Source organism: Oncorhynchus tshawytscha, linkage group LG25 (genome assembly GCF_018296145.1).
Source record: "Oncorhynchus tshawytscha isolate Ot180627B linkage group LG25, Otsh_v2.0, whole genome shotgun sequence".
Lineage (NCBI taxonomy): Eukaryota > Metazoa > Chordata > Actinopteri > Salmoniformes > Salmonidae > Oncorhynchus > Oncorhynchus tshawytscha.
The window spans coordinates 253,335-276,707 of record NC_056453.1 but is presented as its reverse complement, the minus strand read 5'-3'; the positions used below and the strand labels follow the sequence as shown (position 1 = coordinate 276,707).

Sequence of the window (23,373 nt, the reverse complement as noted above, 5' to 3'; positions counted from 1 at the left end):
TTTTTATTCGGCAGGTGATGGAAGAATAAAAAACCAAGCAATGTAATAATTTCACATTGAATTTTGCTGGGTAATTTGCGAGCAAAAATGTTGCCCATTAGCCTATTAGATTTTTATTTATTTATTTTTATTTCACCTCTATTTATATAGAGAAGCACACAAGAGAATCAATGCTATAAATGAACCCCACTCACACTAATTCTATTAATTTCATTCCTTTGGCCAATCCTGGCATAATATAATGGCATTTGAGATTTTTCAGGCGTATGCTGGGTGGCCACGTTAACGATAGGACGGCTTGAGATACATGATTCACGAAAGACAGCACATCTCAGTGTCATCAGTGTCACAGATCCTCCTCTGCATTGCAGGGGCGGTTCCTCCTGCAGGCAGAGGAGGGTCGTTAGTGATTGGAGTCACCTGGGATCAGAGTATTTAAACTGTCACTAATCACCTCTCTCTCTCCGCTCCTCCAGGTATGAACCTGTTTTGTTTGTTCTTTTGTAGTTTTGCATAGTTTTCACTCAGTCATTCACACACACAGATTCACGCATCCATGCACTTTACATACACCTTACATTATGATACTTCCACACCTCATTCCTTTTTCTTAGTTTAAAGTTAATAGTTTTGTTTACAATAAAGAACATTTTTTAATTGGCCTATACCTGTTGTTCGCATCCCCTCATTTTTGCCACAGGCTATGAGCCGGCCTGTGACATCGGCCATAGAAAAATAGGCCTATCGGTAAACGCCGATACACACTGACAAAATGCCTTGCAAAAGTCCCACTTGGCGTTTTTCCTATTTTGTTGTTGCATTACAACCAGTAATTTAAATAGACTTTATTTAGATTTCATGTAATGGACACAAAAGAAGTGAAATGAAAAAAAATAACTTGTTTCAAAAAATAAATAAAAAATAAAAAAACGGAAAAGTGGTGCGTATGGAACGCCGTTTGGGTCTTTGCGTGTCAAAAAGATACACGTCAAATAACACCATTTGACACATCAAATAAGTTTCTTTACCAATCAGGACATGAATATGACTCCACATAACGTAATTTAACATGTTCATTAATTTTGTACGTAGTTATTAGACAATGATTACACTCTCACTCGTATTTCATATGTCATGACGATTCACCGGTGCGTATGCTATGCATAATAGATTTTGTCGCTGATGATAACATTTGCATAAAGTTTGTTTGGACTCCGCCCAATTCTCAGGTATTGATGAAAGATTCTGTTCACTCAACTTCTGTTCTTCCGAGGTAAAATTAGCTAGCTAGTTAACAATGGCTGCCCAATTTCTTAAAGATTGTATATCTACCATCTCTGATTGCACCAGACTGCTGCTCACGGACAGAAGAGATGGACTTCAACCATCAATAGCCAGGTAATGTTAACTTAATGTTATCTAGCTAACGTAGGTGTTGAGAGTGAGTGGTGTAACAGCTGCAAAAAAAGTAACTAACGTAAACTCACTCACTTTTGTACATCGCCTTGGTCCGTACAATTGACCTTATTTTAGCGCCCCAAAAACGTAATATTTCAACTGTTCAACTGTATATCAACTGTAATGTCAATACCATTGTAAAGCACACTTTCTCCCCTTTCCAACAAAATAAATGGCATGACCTAAATGATCTGTCCAACTTATCACCTTATCGCCTCTAAAATGTAAAGAAAACACTATAAAAAGTTTATTTAATGTGTCATTACATACCTATTTGAAGGTTTGTGTTGAATTTGAATCAGGTTTTTAGGTCTGTGCTAAAGTGATCTTAGAAGTAAACAACGGCTTTGAAAATGATGATCGCATGCAATGATGATGCAAAAAATGACTAGGTATCCCCCTTACCCCGTCACTGTCTATTTCTTGTTTTTAAAGGATGATATAAGTGCTACACCTGGTGGAGAGAGATTGTAAACCAGAAATAGTTGCTTTATGCGTGCTGTACGTTACGACATGACACGTCAAGATGTAATGGAGGGTCAGTTTTTTCAACTTTTCTCCAATACTATAGAGCCATTACCATGTCGATCAACATTTGAATAGAAACTTAGTTCACACCCCAGATTTTGAAGTCAACACAGTCGCTACAGTCCCATTAGTTTTCTTTGTAGCCTCGTTTGAATGTTGCGGTTGCGCACATTTGTATGGAATGGGGTAAGTTTAGGTACATAATATAACGCTAACGTATAACCTAATATAACCTAACTACCAACGGCGTTAGCTAGCTAACGTTAGATCTGCCTGCCATTGATATTTAACTGAACGCAAGATAGCTAGCTAACGTTAATTATGGAATCTATAAAATGTTAACTAGTTACTGCTGTACAGTAACTTTAGCTAACTAGCGATGTCTGTATGAAGAACCATTTTTTTAAGCTAGTTAGTAGCTAAAATATGTTCGTTCAAACCGCATCGCCTGTCAATGCACGGTTGTCTTCATTGGTCAGAGGCTCAGAGTTGGCACAGTTTAGACAAGAGAACACTTCAGGGGTTGTTAACTACATACAGATAAAATGTCACTGGACCCATCTGGTCTGCAGCCTATTTTTCAGGCTAAAGACCATGTTGCGGAGCCTTCAGTGGGCAAGCGGTCATTTGATTGATGAAGAGATGGCCAGCAATCTAATTGCTGTTGCAGAGGAGTGCCTCCAAGAGGCAAATGACATCCAACAACGGGAACCTTACAAAGATGGCATGTTACATTTGTATAATATTTTGTGTAAGGCATGAGTGGGAAAGACTGAGATTGTATCATTTTACTTGACCTGTGTTAAGTCTCCTGTGTCAAGTCAATAAATAAAAAAAACATGTGGTTGGCCTAAATTCTATGGTGATCTTATAGTCTTTTAACCTAAAGTTTTTAGGAGTGTATTTTGTAATTATCTATTGTATTTTTTTAATTTTTCAGTAGCCTATCAAGCGCCTTTGGAGGGTAGGAGGTATCACATCACCAAGGAGCAGCTTGAGTCCCTCATAGATTGTCATATGACCATCAGACAAATAGGAGTGTAGGATTGTGCAGATGCACAATCGAGAGCATCCTGTCGGGCTGTATCACCGCCTGGTACGGCAACTGCTCCGCCCACAACCGTAAGGCTCTCCAGAGGGTAGTGAGGTCTGCACAACGCATCACCGGGGGCAAACTACCTGCCCTCCAGGACACCTACACCACCCGATGTCACAGGAAGGCCATAAAGATCATCAAGGACAACAACCACCCGAGCCACTGCCTGTTCACCCCGCTATCATCCAGAAGGTGAGGTCAGTACAGGTGCATCAAAGCTGGGACCGAGAGACTGAAAAACAGCTTCTATCTCAAGGCCATCAGACTGTTAAACAGCCACCACTAACATTGAGTGGCTGCTGCCAACACACTGACTCAACTCCAGCCACTTTAATAATGAGAATTGATGGGAAATGATGTAAAATATATGATTAGCCACTTTAAACAATGCTACCTAATATAATGTTTACATACCCTACATTATTCATCTCATATGTATACGTATATACTGTACTCTATATCATCTACTGCATCTTTATGTAATACATGTATCACTAGCCACTTTAACTATGCCACTTTGTTTACATACTCATCTCATATGTATATACTGTACTCAATACCATCTACTGTGTCTTGCCTATGCCGCTCTGTACCATCAGTCATTCATATATCTTTATGTACATATTCTTTATCCCCTTACACTTGTGTCTATAAGGTAGTAGTTTTGGAATTGTTAGCTAGATTACTTGTTGGTTATTACTGTATTGTCGGAACTAGAAGCACAAGCACTTCGCTACACTCGCATTAACATCTGCTAACCATGTGTATGTGACAAATAAAATTTGATTTGAAATGCCAGATGTTCTCAATGTCGCACTCTGTGGTCAAGCGTCGCATGAGGTAAGTTATCGTAATTGAATAAAGCAATTGTAACACAAGAGGGAGATCTCTACATCCTCTCTAGATTTGATCACATTCCTGATTGATGTATCTTTTTGTGTTATTTTTGTATTTAGTCATTTTCAGCTTTTCAGTTCCTACTCACTGTTGTCAGACGCTCAGCTGGATGAGAGGATCAAAGAGCTGATATCAATAAAAACAGAATGGCGTCACTATAAGATAAAAAATGTTTTTTAAAAACAAATGTCTCTTGTTTGTTAGGTGGTAGATGGTTATCCATGGTTCTGTGGATGGTTACAGCAGACTTGTTGTGTTTCTGAAGGCCTCTGACAACAACAGGAGTTCCACAGTCATGGAGTCATTTGAAGCAGCAATCACCAGCTACGGAGTACCATCCCGGGTGAGATGTGACAGGGTGGTGAAAACAACCATATCTGTGCCTTCATGGAGCAATTCAGGGGTGGTGAGAGGGGAAGTGCCCTCAGAGGAAGGAGCACACAACCAGAGGATAGAGTGGCTGTAGGGGGGACGTCTGGCATGGAGTCTCCAACATTTACCATGACCTGTTCACCTTCTTGGAGACGGAGCAGTTCATCGACATCAACAATGAGGTGAACCTGTGGGCATTGCACTTTGTGTTCTTGCCACGGGTGAACAGAGATCTTGCTGTGTTTGCCAGTCAGTGGAACCACCATGGGCTGAGGACTGAACAACGGCAGTCACCTCTGCTGTTGTTCAGTCTCGGGTTCCCTGGCAATGCAGAGGACCAATCTGACAGCAGTAAGGGATTTGTTCGCCCCAAATTCAACCACCTTCAGCTTCAACCACTGGTGCCACAGCTCTTTATTGGTCGGAAGGGGTGATTGTGCCACAAATCCAGTTTACCATCAGCAACACACAGATGGAACTGTTGCGGACAATACAGTGCCTTGCGAAAGTATTCGGCCCCCTTGAACTTTGCGACCTTTTGCCACATTTCAGGCTTCAAACATAAAGATATAAAACTGTATTTTTTTGTGAAGAATCAACAACCAGTGGGACACAATCATGAAGTGGAACGACATTTATTGGATATTTCAAACTTTTTTAACAAATCAAAAACTGAAAAATTGGGCGTGCAAAATTATTCAGCCCCCTTAAGTTAATACTTTGTAGCGCCACCTTTTGCTGCGATTACAGCTGTAAGTCGCTTGGGGTATGTCTCTATCAGTTTTGCACATCGAGAGACTGAAATTTTTTCCCATTCCTCCTTGCAAAACAGCTCGAGCTCAGTGAGGTTGGATGGAGAGCATTTGTGAACAGCAGTTTTCAGTTCTTTCCACAGATTCTCGATTGGATTCAGGTCTGGACTTTGACTTGGCCATTCTAACATCTGGATATGTTTACTTTTAAACCATTCCATTGTAGATTTTGCTTTATGTTTTGGATCATTGTCTTGTTGGAAGACAAATCTCCGTCCCAGTCTCAGGTCTTTTGCAGACTCCATCAGGTTTTCTTCCAGAATGGTCCTGTATTTGGCTCCATCCATCTTCCCATCAATTTTAACCATCTTCCCTGTCCCTGCTGAAGAAAAGCAGGCCCAAACCATGATGCTGCCACCACCATGTTTGACAGTGGGGATGGTGTGGTCAGGGTGATGAGCTGTGTTGCTTTTATGCCAAACATAATGTTTTGCATTGTTGCCAAAAAGTTCCATTTTGGTTTCATCTGACCAGAGCACCTTCTTCCACATGTTTGGTGTGTCTCCCAGGTGGCTTGTGGCAAACTTTAAACGACACTTTTTATGGATATCTTTAAGAAATGGCTTTCTTCTTGCCACTCTTCCATAAAGGCCAGATTTGTGTGCAATATACGACTGATTGTTGTCCTATGGACAGAGTCTCCCACCTCAGCTGTAGATCTCTGCAGTTCATCCAGAGTGATCATGGGCCTCTTGGCTGCATCTCTGATCAGTCTTCTCCTTGTATGAGCTGAAAGTTTAGAGGGACGGCCAGGTCTTGGTAGATTTGCAGTGGTCTGATACTCCTTCCATTTCAATATTATCGCTTGCACAGTGCTCCTTGGGATGTTTAAAGCTTGGGAAATCTTTTTGTATCCAAATCCGGCTTTAAACTTCTTCACAACAGTATCTCGGACCTGCCTCGTGTGTTCCTTGTTCTTCATGATGCTCTCTGCGCTTTTAACGGACCTCTGAGACTATCACAGTGCAGGTGCATTTATACGGAGACTTGATTACACACAGGTGGATTGTATTTATCATCATTAGTCATTTAGGTCAACATTGGATCATTCAGAGATCCTCACTGAACTTCTGGAGAGAGTTTGCTGCACTGAAAGTAAAGGGGCTGAATAATTTTGCACGCCCAATTTTTCAGTTTTTGATTTGTTAAAAAAGTTTGAAATATCCAATAAATGTCATTCCACTTCATGATTGTGTCCCACTTGTTGTTGATTCTTCACAAAAAAATACAGTTTTATATCTTTATGTTTGAAGCCTGAAATGTGGCAAAAGGTCGCAAAGTTCAAGGGGGCCGAATACTTTCGCAAGGCACTGTAATTCCATTGGAAGGCCCTAGAGGCAGCCTGGGAGTTGACATTCTACAGAGGGTTATGGCAGTTTTTCTTCAGCGCCACTTGTTCCTACTCCAACCTGACTTACTACACCCCTGATACTCCCCTACTGGGATGAGGGATTGGACACTATCTTCAGCGCCACTCATTCCTTTGAATCAGTTCATTTTTATAATACTAACATTCCGCCTCTTTCACACACTGTATGATTTGGTCTCTAGAAAGGTACGACAGACATCTTCAACTCTAAACGGATGGGGACCAGAGTTTAGACACAGGTGGCCTTAACAAAAGTTAAGTACTTCCACATCCCAGTACGATTCTGTTTGGTCATATTTGGAGAAAGTCAGGTACTGTTAAGATATACGACCTATGGTTATTGCATTTTGCTCTGCGGCGCTTTAGCACAACATTCCACCTGCTGACACAATATTTGTCTTCCACTCAGTACAACACGACCCAGGAGAGGCCTACTGCAAGCACTGGATTGGAGCCTTCAGAGCGTGCCTGCTGTGGGAGGACAACAGAAATTTCTGAAAGGGCATTATTAAAACAGAACTTACATTTTTGTAATGCCCAATCGGGACTTTTATAAATTGTTAAAATAAATAATTGTGTGGAGCACACTTGATAGTTAAAAAACAACAACTATGAAGATAGGGATTTGGTGGTTCGGCCCCCGTTACATTTTATATAATTGTGATTAATTAACAGCAACTTATTACAGTTAGCAACATAACATTGTTGACACATAGCTCAAATTATGTGGCTGAAGATGGACTAATGCAGGGCTCTCAACCTTGTTCCTGGAGAGCTACTGTCTTGTAGGTTCACTCCAATCCTAATCTAGTCCTAATTTTAATAATTACCTGCTTAATAAATTAATGAGGTTAGTTACAACTGAGGTTGGATTGAAAACCTACAGGAGGGTAGCTCTCCAGGAACAGGGTTGGAGAGCCCTGATGTAAACCTACAGGAGGGTAGCTCTCCAGGAACAGGGTTGGAGAGCCTAGGACTAATTGATCTAGTTCTTAGATCAATGCATTTGAAATTTCACTACAAAGGTGCAGTTCCCAGAAGTGGAGCTGTCACTTAATGCAGTGGATGGGAAGCCGTATTTCATGTCGTTCTAATTAAATGATACTGGCTGAAGTTAATTTGATGTCCTACATTAAGAACAAATGATCAGATTTGGATGAGTTGGCTGCAATATGGCAGCAGTACTTCAGTCAATATCAGCAAAGCATATTGGTTATTAGTGAAGTGTCAGTAAAGAGTAAAAAATAAACTAAACCTTAACACGAAGAAAAGCAATATGGATTGTATAATTTAATTTTAATGATCGTAAAGTGAACAATAACAGCCAATATGGAAATTCAGTGTATTTGGAAAGTATTCAGACCCCTTGACTTTTTCCACATTTTGTTACATTAGAGCCTTATTCTAAAATCTATTAAATAATAAAAAATGTAGTGTCATACCCAAGAAAAGCCTATGGTGTAATAACTGACAAAGGTGCTTCAGCAAAGTACTGAGTAAAGGGTAATAAATGTCATTTCCTTTTTTTATACATTTGCAAAAATGTCAACCTGTTTTTGCTTTGTCATTATGTGGTATTATGTGTATATTGATGAGGGTAAAAAATGATTGTATCCATTTCTGGATAAGGCTGTAGCATAATGAAATGTGGAAAAAGTCAAGGGGTCTGAATACATTCCGAATGCACTGTACAAACAATACAGATGTAAGTAGATAAATGCTTAAATCTTGATGTGCAGTTACATTTTCAAACACTCAATTGCTACTGTAGTTTAGTGCTACAAGATACAATTGTATCGTAAAAATGTTTTTATGCAACACCAAAATGTGGGGAATTCACAATACCGGAGGTCATGAATTCCCTAAAGGCATTGTAGGTGCTATGAAGAGGGAGCCTTAGTGTCACAGCACACGTTTGCCTTTGGGTACTTTTTATTCTGCTGCCTGGCGAGACGCCCTCGCGCTGTGTGGAGGAATTCGATGGTCGGGGTGTCCTCAAACCCAAGGGGTTGCCCCAGTAGCAAACTCCAACACCATTGCCACTGTTAGAGGAGGACATTCTCCATCTGAGTACACAGCAAAACATTTCAATCACAAAATTGAATAATATACAGTTACCGATAAACTGGAACAATTTACTATTTTACCTTGCACCTCAGCCAGCCAGTTGAACCTGTGGCAGATGGTGTCGTTCTCCAAACATGGCCGGTTGCCGCCAGGTATGGAATAGGTTACTTTAAGCAGGTCCCACAGGTCCCTGGCAGTGGGAGGCTTTATGGAGTGCTCGGAAGCTGTCCGGATGGTTCCCCAATGCCTCGAGCAGCCCAAGAGAGTTGAGACCATATTTCAACCTGTTATGGTTTAGAGACAGTATGTATATTTAAAATAAGTGTTAATGACAATATAGTGATGTGTATTGATTTACTGCTCCAAGACCACCTTGGACAAATTGTTGAGCCACCAATTCAACCACACAATCTCTGTCCTCCATTTTCTTGACAACGATCCTTTTTTTGTAGGGGAACGAGCATCCTCCTCCTGTCTTAAAGGCCGCTAAATTTGTATTCATCTGGGGGAATGTTTTCCCCCAAAAAAGCTGCTCTCCTCCTGACCATAGGGCACTTTGATCTGCCAGACGGGATACTCTAAAGATACTGAGGTATGGAAACATGATTTGAATATTATAAAAAGTTTCCTAATATAAAACAGGGAAACAGTCCATGATCTTTACATCAGTAAAATAACCTTCAATAAGTCTGTTTAATCACAAGATAGATTCCCACCTAGCTTACTTACAAAGCAAGCAGCACCACCAAGCAAGCGGCACCATGACGACCAAGGAGCTCTCCAAACAGGTCAGGGATGGGTACAGATCAGTACAGATCAGGGTTGGGTTATAAAAAAATATCTGAAACTTTGAACATCCCACAGAGCACCATTACATCCATTATTAAAAAATTGAAAAGAATATGGCACCACAACAAACCTGCCAAGAGGGCCGTCCACCAAAACTCTGATTAATACCCATGCAAGGAGGGTATTAATCAGAGAGGCAACAAAGAGACCAAAGATAACCCTGAAGGAGCTGCAAAGCTCCACAGTGGATATTGGAGTATCTGTCCATAGGACCATTTTAAGCCATACACTCCACCGAGCTGGGCTTTACAGAAGAGTGGCCAGAAAAAAGCCATTGCTTAAAGAAAAAATAAGAAAACATGTTTGGTGTTCGCCAAAAGGCAGGTGGGAGACTCCCCAAACATATGGAAGAAGGTACTCTGGTCAGATGAGACTAAAATTGAGCTTTTTGGCTATGTCTGACTCAAACCCATCACCCCGATAACACCATCCCCACAGTGAAGCATGGTGGCAGCATCATGCTGTGGGCATGTTTTTCATTGGCAGGGCCTTGAAACTGGTCAGAATTGAAGGAATGATGGATGGCGCTAAATACATGGAAATTCTTGAGAGAAACCTGTTTCAGTCTTCCAGAGATTTGAAACGGGGATGGAGGTTCACCTTCCATCAGGACAATTCCATTTCTAAGCTTACTGCTAAAGCAACACTCAAGTGGTTTAAGGGGAAACATTTAAATGTCTTGGAATGGCCTAGTCAAAGCCCAGACCTCAAACCAAGAGAATCTGTACACCAGCGGAACCCATCCAACTTGAAGGAGCTGGAACAGTTTTGCCTTGAAGAATGGGCAAAAACCCCAGTGGCTAGATGTGCCAAGCTTATAGACACATACCCCAAGAGACTTGCAGCTGTAATTGCTGAAAAAGGTGGCTCTACAAAGTATTCACTTTACGGGGGTGAATAGTTTTCAGTTTTTCGTCTTATTTCTTGTTTGTTTCACAGTAAAAAAAATTTGCATCTTCAAAGTGGTAGGCATGTTGTGTAAATCAAATGATACAAAGCCCCCCAAAATCTATTTTCATTCCAGGTTGTAAGGCAACAAAATGCCAAGAGGGGTGAATACTTTCACACGCCACTGCACACCATGAGTGGCCGAATGTAATTTGCTGGACCTTGGGACATCCCTACTCTAAAGCATAACCATTACCCACCCTAACCTTACACATAACCACATTAAATACCTAACCTTAACCATTTTATATGTCAAAATTAAACTGGACAGGGATGTCCAAAAGAGGCGGAATAGCAAGGACCATATGTTTATCATCTGAGAGCTGTATCCATGAATACTGGTCAGGGGACACAAAATAAATGACTGGTGTAAGACAGACGGTGGCCTGACCATATAAATAGGGAATTAGAACACGATCATGAAATAGTGAGACTGACCATCAGATGCAGGCACCATCAGCAGAGTAAAATAAAAGCAAATCATTTTAAAATGTATGCACACTCAGCTGTGCTTCACGAGTAATACCACAACGGGTCTATTACCAGTGTGATCATATAGCCTACCTCAAATGCTGAAATATATTTTTTTTTAAATGGCCCAAACAACAATGCATTGGCAGGTCAATTCAAACAAAGCAAATATGCAGTGATAATGTATTGGGCCTATATCTTACTGCACAAACCTTATTGCTCCAGTACAGCTGATTAATGTTGCATAGGCTTATGTAGATCTCAGCTTGCATTTTGACTCAAAGTGATCTTGACTCAGAAAAGGTTGGTGACCACTGTTCTAGAGCTTTTCCTGTTAACACTATCAACGTTTCCCTTTACTGTGGAAATTGTGATCGAATCAACGCAATATTAGCCACTTTCAATGCAACACTGTCGTGACGTGACTTTCATTAATCTGATAACTTATTTATTCAATCCAATAACTGTTAAATTGTTACCCAATTAAATTAATCATGTAACAATTAATTAACTATATATTGATAACAGTTATATATTGATAACAGTAACTTATTAATCATTACCTCATATCAGAGACAAAAGTCCCTAGTGGACTGACAAGATATGATGGCTAGTTACAACATAAATGGAGGGGGAGGGGATAGAGAGGAAAATAACACTTATGGATATATTATAGGACATTAATCATATACCTTGCACACGAACCATCGGCCATTTTGGGATAAGAAGTAATTAATGGATTTACGTGTGGATGTCTTTGTCCGTCGTCTGTCGTCTTTGTTGAAACCAATAAATCCTTCTATGGGGAAGGGGTCGACAATGTCCTTCTTAGTTGTTCTGGCTTGTATGAGCTGTTTTCAAAGCAGATTGTCAGATGCACCAATGATTGTCTGAGATGGGATTTTCTCCTTCCCACCTCGTGTCTTTAGTCAGAGTTTGAAGCACTTTACATCCCTTTATTTTTCAGGTCCAGATGACAAAACCTACACAGTCCAAGGGTTGCAGGTCTGCCAACTTCCTTCTGGTCACACATTGTATTCAGAGAAATATCCAACAAACCAAAGACATTGCTTTAATAGTGAATGTACTTTTTTGTGGATATTTTCCTCAAATAAAATGGAGCATACATGAAATAAACAGGTTATTACAATTTATTTAAATTAGACACAATGTGTGTGTGTGAGAGAGACATGTTTTTCAATTCAGAAAAAAGCACACAGAATTTCCTCTAACTGTACACATTAAGCCACACATTAAGTCTTTTACAATATTGTCAATTACACTGATTTGATAGATATTTAGAGTAATTATGTAGATATTGAGAATGGACATGTAGGAGTAGATATCGCCAATCCTAAAATAAAATGGAGCAAAGATTAAATAAACAATTACAACTTATTTACAATGTGGATAATGTGTGTGAGGGCATGTTGCTTTATTTTTCCTTGTCAGCCACCCATCTCTGCTTGTCAGTCTTGATAGACCCAGTGTATGCACTTCTGGGTGAGGCTGTCTGGCAGTGGTGGAGATGCAAAGTGACAGTAAGTAAACAGCTCAACAACATGACTGTGTGTACATCTGTTGGTGTGAGTGAGCATATGTAATATAATTCTGAATTACCTGCATCCATCTCGGAATCCTCAAAAGTTTCTCCCTTCACGGCCAGTGTAGTAGGAACTGGCGCAGCCGGTAAATTAAATACCACAGCAGAGGACTGCTGTGACTGCAGCTGAACTGGGGGGTGGCAGATCTAAAACAGATGGGCACATTTCTCTTAACTGACAGTAATCATACAATTAAACAGACTGAATGAGTGTAAGGCCTAGATTCAATCAGATCAACTGTTAACCGGCGATAGCCGACACTGCATAGCTGATGTTTTGGCCGTGTCTAAGGTGTAACTGCGTTGGATCTGTCAAATCAGTAAGCAGCAGCTCTTGATCATTGTCACAAAACCACACCCGTCCTTTTCTCGTTACAAGTTCTGAACTAGAAAGTGTAGGTTATATAGAAATAATGTCACTCAAATTCAAAATCATTCAACTAAATAATGAGGATTTCTACCAGCCTAATCGAGGTGTAGATTTAATCTCAAATTGCAATGTTCTAACTTGTGAACAGGGCTGCATGAGATATTTGTTAATGCGACTCCATGCAGCCAATGGCAATGTCCACTTTTGGTATAATTCCAGGAGCTTCTTGTGGATTTGACAGCTCTAACACAGTTCCCCCTCAGACACCACCAAAACAACCACTATGTGGATGTCGGCTAAAGTGGACGTGATTGAATAGAGCCCCAAGTGAGGGAGAGCGTGCATGTGTGTATACATATATGTGATAATTACCTGTATCACCTGTCGTGGCCGGGGTAGCAGATGCAGGGGCAGACGACTACAGCTGTGAAGACTGTGGTTGAGCTAATAGGGGTGTCAAATATAAAAGAGAGTCACTTTGTTTTGTTGTATAATTATTTTAACTTAAGGAAATATTCCTTAAGGGTTAGGGAATATTAACTTAAGGAAATATTCCTTAAGTTAAAATAATTATACAACAAAACAAAGTGAGTGATTGAGTGAGTTTGATAATTACCTGGACCACATCACACTGCTTCAGGTCTACAAGCCTCTGGAAGTTCCAGCGTGCCACTCCAGGAAGTGAACAGCTTGGTGGAAAGACAGTTACCTGTCACCCACCGAGCAGGTTGGCAGATCTGAAAAATGGGCACAAAATAATTTATGACAAAACCTTGACTACACACTAACCTAAACAGAACAGACTATGGGAGGCTCACAGTAGAACATAGAGCCATGGCTACATGGAACTCTATTCCACATCAAGTAACTCATGCAAGCAGTAGAATTTGATTTTAAAAACAGATAAAAATACACCTTATGGAAGAGCGGGGACTGTGAAGACACACATGCATACACACAATAACATACGCACTGTACACCTACGTAGACAAGGATTTTGTGTTGTAGATATGTGGTAGTGGAGTAGTGGCCTGAGGGTACACGCTTAATGTGTTGTGAATGTATTGTTATGTTTTTAAAATTGTACAACTGCCTTAATTTTGGACCGAAAGAAGAGTAATGCTGTCTTGGCAGCAGCTAATAGGGATCCATAATAAATACAATACAACAAATTAATTAAGTCTGCGTGTGACTTCATTTTCCCAACTGCTCATTGTACTTGCTCTTGCAATTTGATGTGTGTGTGTGTTCTGTGTTATGACTTAGAGGTGTCAACCTGACCACATTTGTGTAGTAGGCCAATCAGTGATTAGCTTGGGAAAAATTACTATAAACAGAGTACAGTAAAAAGGATATCAAATATTCAGATCTGGATTGACAAGTTGGTTAAATCATGTGAAGTTACAAACCTCTAGGGCTTAGTCTAGACTCGAATGAAATAAAGGATGCAGGACATGAGCTCTAGGACCATGCCTCAGGACTACCTGGCCTAAGGACTACCTGGCCTCAGGACTACCTGGCCTCAGGACTACCTGGCCTCAGGACTACCTGGCCTCAGGACTACCTGGCCTCAGGACTACCTGGCCTCAGGACTACCTGGCCTCAGGATTACCTGGCCTCAGGACTACCTGGCTGTCCCCGTCTCCAGTCCACCTAGTCGTGCTGCTGATCCAGTCTCTGCTGTTTCTGTCTGCAGCTATGGAACCCTGACCTGCTCAAGGCTCACCGGAGGTACTAACTTATCCCAGACCCGCTGTTTGATCCTGTCTCTCTCTACCGGACCTACTGTCTCAACTAGAGGTCGACCGATTATGATTTTTCAACGCCGATACCGATAACGATTATTAGAGGACCAAAAAAAGCCGATACTGATTTATTTTATTTGCAATAATGACAATTACAACAATACTGAATGAACACTTAATTTAACTTAATATAATACATCAATAAAAATCAATTAAGCCTCAAATACATAATGAAACATGTTTGGTTTAAATAATGCAAAAACAAAGTGTTTGAGAAGAAAGTAAAAGTGCATTATGTGCCACGTAAAAAAGCTAACGTTTAAGTTCCTTGCTCAGAACATGAGAACATATGAAAGCTGGTGGTTACTTTTAACATGAGACTTCAATATTCCAAGGTAAGAGGTTTTAGGTTGTAGTTAATATAATATTCATAGGACTATTTCTCTCTATACCATTTGTATTTCATATACCTTTGACTATTGGATGTGCAACGATTGTGCTTTTTTCGCAAATGCGCTTTTGTTAAATCAATCCCCCTGCGTTGCATCAATTATATGCAACGCAGGACAAGCTAGATAAACTAGTAATATCATCAACCATGTGTAGTTAACTAGTGATTGTGATTGATTGTTTTTTCTAGATGTTTAATGCTAGCTAGCAACTTACCTTGGCTTCTTACTGCATTTGCGTAACAGGCAGGCTCCTCGTGGAGTGCAATGAGAGGCAGGTGGTTAGAGCGTTGGACTAGTTAACTGTAAGGTTGCAAGATTGAATCCCCGAGCCGACAAGGTAAAAATCTGTCGTTCTGCCCCTGAACAAGGCAGTTAAACCACCGTTCCTAGGCCGTCATTGAAAATATGAATGTGTTCTTAACTGACTTGCCTAGTTAAATAAAGAAAATTGGCCAAATCGGTGTCCAAAAATACAGATTTCCGATTGTTATGAAAACTTGAAATCAGCCCTAATTAATAGGCCATTCCGATTAATCGGTCGACCTCTAGTCTCAACCTCTAAATGCTCAGCTATGAAGAGCCAAGTGGCATTTACTCCTGAGGTGCTTAACTATTGCACCCTCTATAACCCTCTATTATTTGACACCGCTGGTCATCTATGAACGTTTAAACGGCTTGAAGAATAATCTGGCTAAATGTCTGTACTCTTTTATAATCTCCACCAGCACAGCCAGAAGAGGACTGGCCACCTCTCAGAGCCTGGTCCCTCTCTAGGTTTCTTCCTGGGTTCCTGGCTTTCTAGGGAGTTTCTCCTAGCCACATTGTTTCTATATCTGCATTGCTTGCTCTTTGGGGTTTTATGCTGGGTATCCGTTTCAGCACTTTGTGACAACTGCTGATGTAAAATGGGCTTTATAAAATACATTTGATAGATTGTTTGTATATGCTTCTATTCATGTAAGTAACAAAATCTAAATATGACATTGAGTTGTCTTACATTTTCTCCATAGGAAGTTAAGCCAACACATTTTCCTGGTCTTTCCTGCTGGGGACAGGGGGCTTCAGGGTTGGGAATGGAGGGCCTAGAGAATTGGAATATTAACAATAATTAGTGTCTACATTTATGAATGAATGAAATACAATATGGGTTAGCCGTGTATCTCATCTGATTGAGAATTGCTGATGATATACAGTATATGTTTATTTTCTTATGAAAATCTGCCACCAAACCACACAATTCTACATAGTAAGAGTGCACACAACCATTAGCTTATTTTACCAAGTCAAAAAAACATCATTTTGTCAAGGGACCCAACGAATAACAACGACGCTAGCATACTGCACCCCATATCAACCAACTTGCCAACTAGTAGTGAACAAGGCTATATTGTTGTCATTCAGTAACCAAAGACATTCTACTAAAATAGACCACATCCTTTCAAAGTCACGTTTATTGGTCAGTCGGGTGGCTTAGTGACGTCAATAAAAAAGCATGGTCATCATATTCAAATTAGGTTCAAAATTAGATGCAGATGTTGGACTGGAGATTTGGAGAAGAGGGACTTAACACTGATATTAGATATGTTTTTATAGTACTCTACAGTTAATTTAAACAGCATTCATGTTGTTTTGTCTCTCTGTATGTGTAAAAGGAGCTTGACGTAGACTCTAGAAGTCAGCAGAAAGGCAGCCTTTCTTGCTACTCCTGTGACCAGTACCCAAATGAGGACCTGACATTCTTATGGATCGTGTCCTGCTATAGTCAGTAGTGTATATGGACTCACCCCTGTAGTTTGCAGACTTCTGGGGTCTACGTCACACTCATCTTCAATCAAAACGGGCACTCCTCTGTAAGACACCACCTTAACAACCATCGCTTGATTAGCAACACCCCCAATAACGGAGAACATATTATAGAATAAAGACCCGCACTTTATCCTGTCCTATGAAACATTAGAATAAAGACCCACACTTTATTCTATGAAACATTTTCAGTTGCTGCCCTCTGAAACCTGATAGATGTGTTGAAGCTCTGCTCTAATGCTACACATGGTGTATGTCTTTCTGCCATTTTCCTAATCATGGGATGCATGCACAATGTGTTCTTCCAGGTTGTGAACAAATGCTCTACTTTCATGGTGTCTATATGTTCTATATTTTTCACCATGTTAAAAGGCGTTTAATAAATGTACAGTGCCTTGCAAAAGTATTCATCCACCTTGCCGTTTTTCCTATTTTTAACATGTAATATGTAATATGGCTGGGTACATTGTTAAACTAACGTTAGCTAGCCATGCTGCCTCATGGTAGTTGTGTTAAACCCAGCTATAGATTTGTTTCATTACTGGTAGCTAGCATGTTTGATCTATCAGTGATTATTGCTTTGGTGATTGATTCAATGGGTAGTCATGGATACAGCACACTACAGATGACATAGTCAACAACATGTGCCTCACCATGTAATAGTTACTCTAAATGCATCTTTATTATTTATGAAATACCTTTCAACATCTGGAAACTAGAAAAGGGATATTCCTCCCTTCCATTTTACAGTAAACAAGGTATTTATTGATGGCAAATGTTTCTTATCATGAAAAAAGTTGATTCACAAAAGGAGTACTAGTAGAGGGAAAACTTGCAAAGAAATCGATTTCTAGCTATTTAAGCTAAGTATGTTTTGTTTTTTTAGTTGTGAATTAGCTAGCCAGCTAGATATCTACTTTGGACAGCTAGTTAGCTACCGCCAAGAAGAGGACGAAGACCATGTGTGCCTCACTGAATATGCATGACGTTCATTAGGAAAACGCCCACTATCTAAGGTAATCGTCCTAAACAAAGTAATCTATATAAACAATTAGGTAAGTCAAGTCTACCAAACTTAGTGCACTATGTTTATTATAGATTCTAGTTTTGGAAACAGAAAACTGTATGGAGATCAAATGTTTAATTTATGAGAAAATGTCAGTGGGCTTCCTCTTACTACAAAATTTGGTAGTGAGAGGAAACGCTAACAGGATGTTTCACATGTATACCTCCGGTGAAATATCTGTGGTAATATTGTAACGTTACCACATTATTATCCACCTAGCTTGCTAGTGATAGCTAGCTCCAAAGAAACAACAAATGAATAACATAATACCTATCTAGCTTGATTGTAAAACAATTTAACAGATTATTAAAACGTTTGAAAGCAAAGTTGCCTTACCAGTATGCTGCTCTCTCCGGAAATAGAGTGATGCATCCAGATATGAGCGACGTTAGCATTAGCTAGCTAGCAGCGCCAGCATGTTAGCTATGACAGTATCTATCCAGCAAAAATGTCGAGGTCAAAAACGAAAGAAACTATGTTAAGCCATGCTGACTTCGTAAAATCTGACTGAAATAATAAACAGGCTGAACGTACATTTATGTGACTAACTAGCTTGTTGCACCTATTCCTGTTTACAGAGTGTGCGTCCCTCCCCACTATTACGTCCTGCATTGAGGAGCGCCACTGAGTCAGCATGTGGCCAGAATTCTATTACATCCGTGTTGGTTTACAAACCCCATTGACAATGCATGGGAAACTGTTTAGGGCCCTTTAGCAAAATAATCCCTGGCAGATGGGGAGGATGGAGTAGGCTGTCATTGTAAATAAGAATTAGCCTAGTTAAACTTTTATCTCCCTCACCAACTTCAATCAAACATCAGCTATCTGAGCAGCTAACCGATCGCTGCAGCTGTACATAGTTTATTGGTAAATAGCCCACCCATTTTCACCTACCTAATCCCCATACTGTTTTTATTTATTTACTTTTCTGCTCTTTTGCACACCAATATCTCTACCTGTACATGACCATCTGATTATTTATCACTCCAGTGTTAATCTGCAAAATTGTAATTATTCGCCTACCTCCTCATGCCTTTTGCACACATTGTATATAGACTCCCCCTTAGTTTTCTACTGTGTTATTGACTTGTTAATTGTTTATTCCATGTGTAACTCTGTGTTGTCTGCTCACACTGCTATGCTTTATCTTGGCCAGGTCGCAGTTGCAAATGAGAACTTGTTCTCAACTAGCCTACCTGGTTAAATAAAGGTGAAATAAAAAACTGACTTGCCTAGTTAAATAAAAGGTTACACTAAGAGCATAAAATGTATACACTATACTTTTAGTTTAACCAATACCCAAATGGAGATTCAGTCAAAATAAAAATCTCATTGATTTATCAAGACCAGTCCCCATGCTTGTTCAGAGCAGTGCGAAACGGTGCTGAAATAGTTGTAGGCTATTGCTTCAAATCCAATTACTTCTAAATTGAATATGCTCTTTAAATAAATGAGACCTTCACCGCTTTTAACAGCACATTACTCAACACCGGTGAGACTCATGTCACCTACAGCAGGCCTACAGTAGTTTGAAAGATATGACGTGACTCTCCACCAATAATTACAAATAAGGGATTGGAAGATTGTAAATTAAAACCAAAAGCCACCCCATGGGTCTCCCAGTCGAGGCCAGCACAGGTATTGAACCAGCATCTGTAACAACACAGTTTGCACTGCTATGTAGTGTCTTAGACCATTATGCTATTCAGGTGCTGTACAACGTGACCGGTCACGAGTGGACTACAGAAAGAATATCCTGGAAGGATATTGACCTCATCCCGTCAGTAGAGGATGCCTGGTTGCTCTTTAAAAGTGCTTGCCTCACCATCTTAAATAAGCATGCCCCATTCAAAAAATGTCCAACTAAGAACAGATATAGCCCTCGGTTCACCCCAGACTTGACTGCCCTTGACCAGCACAAAAACATCCTGTGGCGTTCTGCATTAGCATCGAATAGCCCCCGCGATATGCAACTTTTCAGGGAAGTCAGGAACCAATATACAGTCAGTTAAGGCTAGCTAAGGCTAGTTTTTTCAAACAGAAACTCCCAGCTGCCCACTGCACGGAGGGTAGGAAACACTGTCACCACCGATAAATCTACGATAATCGAGAATTTCAATAAGCATTTTTCTACGTCTGGTCATGCTTTCGACCTGAATACCCCAACAGCTCTGCAGCCCCTGCAGCAACTTCCCCAAGCCCCCCCCCACACACACACACACACACTTCTCCTTCACCCAAATCCAGACATCTGATGTTCTGAAAGAGCTGTAAAATCTGGATCCCTACAAATCAGCTGGGCTAGACAATCTGGACCCTCTTTCTAAATGTATCCGCCGAAATTGTTGCTAACCCTATTACCAGCCTGTTCAACCTCTATAACCTCGTATCGTCTGAGATCCCTAAAGATTGGAAAGTTGCTGCTGTCATCCCCCTCTTCAAAGGAGGAGACACTCTAGACCCAAACTGTTATAGACCTATATCCATCCTGCCCTGCCTTTCTAAAATCTTTGAAAGCCAAGTTAACAAACAGATCACAGACAGATCGAATCCCACCGTACCTTCTCCACTATGCAATCTGGTTTCCGAGCTGGTCATGGGTGCACCTCAGCCACGCTCTAGGTCCTAAACAATATCATAACCGCCATCGATAAAAGACAGTACGGTGTAGCATTGACCTGGCCAAGGCTTTCGACTCTGTCAATCACCACATTCTTATTGGCAGGCTAGACAGCCTTGGTTTCTCAAATGATTGCTTGCCTCGCCTGGTTTACCAACTACTTCTCAGATTGAGTTCGGTGTGTCAAATCGGAGGGCCTGCTGTCCGGACCTCTGGCAGTCTCTATGGGGTGCCACAGGGTTCAATCCTCAGGCCGACTATTTTCTCTGTATACATCAATGATGTCGCTCTTGCTGCTGGTGATTCTCTGATCCACCTCTAAGCAGACAACATCATTCTGTATACATCTGGCCCTTCTTTGGAAACTGTGTTAACAAACCTCCAAACGAGCTTCAATGTCATACAACACTCCTTCTGTGGCCTCCAACTGCTTTTAAATGCCAGTAAAACTAAATGCATACTCTTCAACCAAATGTTTCCCACTCCTGCCCGCACGTCCAGCATCACTACTCTGGACGGTTCTGACTTAGAATATGTGGACAACTACAAATACCTAGGTGTCTGGTTAGACTGTAAACTCTCCTTCCAGACTCACATTAAGCATCTCCAATCCCAAATTAAATCTAGAATTCGCTTCCTATTTCCCAACAAAGCCTCCTTCACTCATGCTGCCAAACACACCCTCGTAATACTGACTATCCTACCAATCCTTGACTTCGGCGATGTCATTTACAAAATAGCCTCCAACACTCTACTCAGCATATTGGATGTAGTCTATCACAGTGCCATCTGTTTTGTCACCAAAGCCCCATATACTACCCACCGCTGCGACCTGTATGCTCTCGTTGGCTGGCCCTCACTACATATTCGTCGCCAACCCCACTGGCTCCAGGTCATCGATAAGTCTTTGCTAGGTAAGTCTTTGCTTATCTCAGCTCACTGGTCACCATAGCAACACCCACCCGGATCATGCGCTCCAGCAGGTATATTTCACTGGTCATCCCCAAATCCAACACTTCCTTTGGCCGTCTTCCCTTCCAGTTCTCTGCTGCCAATGACTGGAACGAATTGCAAAAATCACTGATGCTGGAGACTTATATCTCCCTCTCTAACTGGAATCATCAGCTGTCAGAGCAGCTTACCGATCCCTGTTCCTATACACAGCCCATCTGTAAATGGCACACCCAACTACTTCATCCCCATATTGTTATTTATCTTCTTGCTATTTTGCACCCCAGTATCTCTACTTGCACATCATCATCTGCACATTTATCACTCCAGTGTTAACGCTAAATTGTAATTATTTCGCCTCTATGGCCTATTTATTGCTTTACCTCCCTACTCTTCTACATTTACACACGCTGTACAGCACACGCTGTACATCGATGTTTCTATTGTGCAATTGACTGTATGTTTGTTTATGTGTAACTCTGTGTTGTTGTTTTCGTCGCACTGTTTTGCTTTATCTTGGCCAGGTCACAGTTGTAAATGAGAACTTGTTCCCAACTAGCCTACCTGGTTAAATAAAGGTGAAAAAAAAAAAATGAATACAAAATTTGAAAAACCATCCCATGGCTATTTCCAAATACTCCGGTATACGGTACATACAGTATACCGCCCAAGCCTACTTTATACTGTCTATTTTATTGTATCTTTTACCTGTTATTGATGTGAATTGTGTGAATGCCTTGTCTATACTGTGTATGGTACATTATGTGCAGTGATCTGTATTGTGTTGTAAAAAATGTATAATTGTCTTTGCCTGTTCACCAATTGTCATGTCATTACATAGATCTACACTGTTATGTTGACTTTTACCAATTTACCTTTAGTATTCAAATGTTGCTGATACATTGATCTGACTGCTATAGTTCATACATAAAACTATAATATGACATATTGTAATGAAGTGGTCAACAACCGGTCGATCGCGATCAACTGTTCGATCTCAAAGACATTCCTAGTCAATCACCAAACATTTCTATAGAAAAGACAACTATAAAGTCTGTGCTAAAGGCTTGCGCTCCTTATTTGTATATTTGTGTTGTGCTGTTGGCGGTAGATACACTTAATTCAGAAGCCCTGCAAAGTGTTCCCATTTTTAACCATTTAATTTGTCTGAAACTGCAGACTATGCCTACCCGGTGGACTGGGAGATCTGTGGCTAAATCGAGTGTGCCTACTGCACTGGCCAATCAGATAGCTCAAATAACTGTGCCTACAGAGCTTCCACAACCCTGGCCAAAGCAAAGTTTGATACTAGCCTACGTAAGATATATTTTTCTCCCCAATCGCTGCAACTCCCCAATAGACTCGAGAGGGAAAGGTTGAGTCATACGTCCTCTGAAACATGACCCACCCGCACCAATGTGTCAGAGGAAACACTGTTCATCTGATGACCGAGGTCCACCTGCAGGCTCCCTGCCCGCCACAAGGAGTTGCTAGAGCGCGTTGAGCCAAGTAAAGCCCCCCAGCCAAACCCTCCCCTAACCCGGACAACGCTGAGCCAATTGTGGGCCGCACGTCGGGGAGGGGGTACTATCACGTATACTCACTCTCCGGCCTCTAGGTCATCAGGCTGCTGATTATCTCGCACACCTGCCACCATCTTCTTGCGCATCTGGGCCTCATGACAATCACCTGGACTCTGTCCCCTCCTTGATTATCTTCCCTATATCTATCACTCCCCTTGGTTCTTTCCTCAGGTGTTATGGACTCCGTTTTCATGTCGGTGTATTGTTTGTGTTTGTTTCATTTATTAAAACACTCACTCCCTGAACTTGATTCCCGACTCTCAGCGCACTTGTTAGTTCTCCCTGTACACCAAGTCAGAACCGTAGGAAAAAT

General features: G+C 40.9%; 1 long non-coding RNA gene across 7 annotated transcripts; it reads right to left on the bottom strand.

The window, feature by feature from the left end:
* Nucleotides 1–8,014: 8,014 nt before the first annotated feature.
* Nucleotides 8,015–18,542, bottom strand: LOC112224053. Of its 7 annotated transcripts, none has more exons than XR_006079898.1 (8): nt 18,243–18,542; nt 16,822–16,899; nt 16,035–16,119; nt 13,457–13,577; nt 13,213–13,284; nt 11,613–12,617; nt 8,680–8,883; nt 8,015–8,574 (listed from the first exon to the last, which is right to left on the bottom strand). It is a non-coding gene; the product is annotated as an uncharacterized LOC112224053 (long non-coding RNA). The 7 variants fall into 7 exon arrangements; XR_006079896.1 differs by having other exon boundaries at nt 8,016–8,598; XR_002949418.2 differs by having other exon boundaries at nt 8,017–8,883; nt 11,613–12,380; nt 12,488–12,617; nt 18,243–18,541.
* Between the last annotated feature and the right edge of the window lie 4,831 nt (nt 18,543–23,373).